Genomic DNA, 4310 nt, shown 5'->3' with positions numbered 1-4310 from the left:
AGCCATTGCTCGAAAAAGTCCGCCAATTATTAGTAGCAGTGCAATAAAGTGCTCAAAATTAGTTTTTGTCGGCCCGGATCCCGACAGTATATCACGTGACCCCAATTCTTATGTGTTGTTATAAGAAACGTTTTAAATTGTTGTCATGGTTCCAGACCATTAAAAGTAAAAGTTAAACTTGTTTTCGTTAGAGCGGGTGATACTCGTACTCTTTGAAAGACCATTCACTCAAAAAAAAATAAAGTTTGGGGCAAAAAATCTGACATAGCATCTTTAACATGACATCAATAAACTGTCTGTGAACCTTACACACGCAAGCTGTTTCTACGTTGCCGTCAATGCATTGATCTGCTGTGTAACCGCTATAAGTACTCCTCTGCGTTGCTGATTTTCCAGACACATCCAGGGCTTTAAAGATAGAGAAAAACTACATTAACATGTTATTTTATGAAGACATCCTTGACCAAGCTCCGCGTATTCACAACTCTGCATCCAAACTGTTTCCCCAGCTCATCACTCGTCAACAAATCACCCTCCATACTCCACACCTGACCATTGGATTTCGTTGAGGTCCGTGGGCACATAATTAAATGAAGGATTTGTTTGATTAGATTAGATTTGATTTGATTTGATTTGATTTTAATTTGTGAGGATAAAAAACATGTCAAAAATACATACACAACAACGGGAGAAAAGACGATGAAATAAAAATCAAACTAGAACATATACAAAATACGGCACAAAAATTTCAAAAAAAAATATCAAAAAAATATGTTTGTGAGAAGGATGAATTTGAATTACACGCGTTTGGAAACGAGTATCCTTCTGCCATACTAACCTCGTCGTACCCCCGTTCTGTAATAGTAATGTTCAGTCCCATTGCCTAATCATCTGAAAACTCCCCCAGTCTGTGTCGTGGGACCACAACAGCTGACCTTTGACTGAGGACATGATTAGTTGGGTCCTCTCGCAAGAGAACGGGACTTGATCAAGTTTCCTCGGCACCTACAAACTCGGCACCCATAAACTCGGCACATGCACAAATACAAACTCGGCACATGCACAAAATACAAACTCGGCACATGCACAAATACAAACTCGGCACCCAGTTGAGGCAAACTCAGCACACAGATGAAAAAAAAGGATATGGACAGGGCTTATGATTTTCGCAACCGCAATTACCAGAAAAGTATGATGAAAAATACCACAGAAAGACGGTCAATCAAAATCGTTAGCCACGTTAATTACTGAGACATTACTGAGCCAAACCTCGTTCTTGCTGAAAGGCTTTGACGAGTACCGGCAACTGCACAGGCGCACTGAACACCTGCGGGTGCGCCGTCCATGTCCAGTGTGTGCTCACAGAACTGTCACCGGGGGCCGTCAGGCCAGAAGAGCCCCCACGGCCAGCGGCAGCCGTTCGGCAAATCACGCTCTGTTATTAAAAAGCAACCCGTATTGTCAACCAAACGCTGATTAACAAAGCCAAATATCATCCCAAAATTGCGCCGTACTTTCGCCGAAATGAACGCAAATTTATGTGGCCTATTTAATTTACAAACTGAACGTGCGGCGCGGACGGTAAATAAGTTTCCGGGGGAGAAAACAAGTTTCCGACGCAAATTTTCTCGAAACTTCGTGTTACTGTTTAAGCTAGCATTAACTTTTATCAGATTGAAGTGCTTTGGAAACCTTTTCTCCCAAACCGTCTTCTTTTAGAAAGGAACAGTTTATCAAAATGTTAGACATTATCAGCAGCTGCACAGTGCGTCAACGAAATCAATTTATATCGTACTTCATTTTTGAGAGAACTTACCAAAGGAATTCCCTCCCTTTAACGACTTATTTCTTTGATACAAAAACTGACAAGAAAAAAAACCAACAACAGCACATTTTTCAAAATAGCCACTTTGATCAATGACGTCACCTTCATCTAAACTATGGGTGCATTCGATTAGCTTCCCTGGGTCGACCCCGATGTGGCGTATTTTATTTTTTTCCCAGGGAAGCTAATCGAATGCACCCATTGAGAATTACTCAAAAACATCGCTCGGACCTCTGATAAGGATGAGGGTCTGTCTTCTGTTTGAAGCCCCCATAACCGAAGGGGCATAAAAGCATTGTACACCTTTGGTGTCAACGATCAGTCTCGTACAATTCCTAAAAACCAAATCTGTCAACAATTGGACTCAATTGGTGAAACTAATGAAAGAAAGAACACACTTTTACACAAAATGTCGTGCTTCACGTCACGCCGAGAAAATGCCTAGAAACATTAGGGCTTTCGTGTCTGAAGTGTTTTTAGTTTGAGTGAGAAATTACCTCTTTCTCAAAAACTACGTTGGGTGCGTTCGTTTAGCTTCCCTGGGTCGACCCCGTCGTGTGGCGTGTTTTCTTTCCAGGACGAACGTGTGCAGAAAATTACCCACGTTCGTCCTGGAAAGAAAAACCGCCACACACCGGGGAAGACCCAGGGCAGCTAAACGAACGCACCCGTTATTTCAGAGGGAGCCGTTTCTGACAATGTTTTACAAAATCAACAGCTCTCCATGGCTCACTACAAAGTAAGCTCGTATATGCTAACAATTATGTTTAGAAACTACCAATAGTATCCATTGCATATGGTTTCACTGAAAATGTGGAGGGCGTAATGTTTTTAAGAATACCTGTGTGTAAATTGGTGCATCTCACCCGAACTTACAAGTAAAACAGTATTAAAAAAAAAATGATAATAATAATAATATTGATATTGATGCAAAAAATGACTTACCTATCAGCTTACTGTGCACAAATCGGAGGGTGCATACCAGTATCACCGTCAACTGGAGTACTCTACGAACAACGTCACAAGGCTCAAATAGTGACCACCCCATCTTCAACAGCTCCGTGTGGAAATGTTCTCCTCCCGAAGAGACAAGCTCGTAGTGAACAAACACCGGATGGGTTTTAGACTTGGTTCCAAGTCTGCGATCGTGGCTTTTAGTCTACCCGATAGGCACCCTCTTGTTATAGACTATACCTCCGTCATTAGCCTATACAGAGGCGCGTGATACTAATATGATATCTATATCAGCTGTGGAGGGGGGGGGTTCGTGGCTGAGATGAGATCTAAGACTTGACATCAAGTCTAGATGGGTCTCTGCTGTTTGCCGTCAATTAAAAAGTGATGTGACTTGTGGTTGTTTTATTTTAATTTAACATTTTTTGTTTACCCTTTCTGTTAGTCGTTGCCAAGGTTCGTAAAGTAGTCTAATGACTTAACGGTTAATTTGAAGCTATCCTAAAAATTTAACTCATTAACCTTGACTATCGCTTTAGTTCTGTCTATTATTTAAAGGGTTTGAGTGACGTTTGGTAATTAATGGCAATACAAAACATACTTGGTAAGAACATGGAGGAGTACAACAGCTTGGACAGTATCTTGCATTTTGAGAAACGTTAAATTTCGTAATACTTTTTTTCCCCAAACGGCGATCCGCAGCATCAATTTAGAGAAATGTCAATGTAGGAGCCTCTCAGTAATTTTGTTAGGACTATTATTTGTTGGGTCCCTTGTGTCATCCAATACAGCAAGTTGGTAACTCCAAGGTCACTGTGGGAACTTTTTTTTTCCTTAAACCCTTCTTTCTTCCTTTCTTTCTTTAGGGGGGCGGGGGGAGGGGCTCTTAAATCTGTCCGAATCCACCCTTCGTAGTGATATGCCTCACTGTGTCCCTCTTATGAGGGATATCGCAATAATTATGTTTGCAATTGCGATGTCAAAAATAGTATCTCTACAAAACAATTTGCAATTACGGTCGCAGTAAGATAAACATCTAGTTGCTTTGCAAAGATATTTGCGACATTGCAATAATTTGCAAAGATATTTGCAAACATCGCAAATAATTATTTGCAGAGATATTTGCAAAGATATTATTGCGACATCGCAAATTGCAAAGACTGCGATGTGTTTGAACAGCGCCACCTATGGATGGACTCTTTATGATTTTGGTTTAATCAATCAATCAATCAGTTTATTTCCACAGTTTCAAAATCACAATCAGTATCAAATCATAGGCAATGTAAGTTGGAAATAAAGAAATAAATAGTTGTTTGATAAGATTAATTAAATGAATAATAAGGGTTGTAAGGGTATGGTTCCCTGAGCAAGCTTGTGCATTGAGCCGATAATTTTTATTTTATTATTTTTTTTGACGTCCCTTCGGGGCCACCATAGACCCTCTCATTCTCAAATCAATGTAGTCGACCCCGTACTAACTCGAATACGAGGGGGATTCATACATCTGAGTACGAGGTGTTGAGGACTGAGT

The sequence above is a fragment of the Asterias rubens genome, chromosome 5 (assembly GCF_902459465.1).
Source record: "Asterias rubens chromosome 5, eAstRub1.3, whole genome shotgun sequence".
NCBI lineage: Eukaryota > Metazoa > Echinodermata > Asteroidea > Forcipulatida > Asteriidae > Asterias > Asterias rubens.
This window is presented reverse-complemented; position numbering follows the sequence as displayed.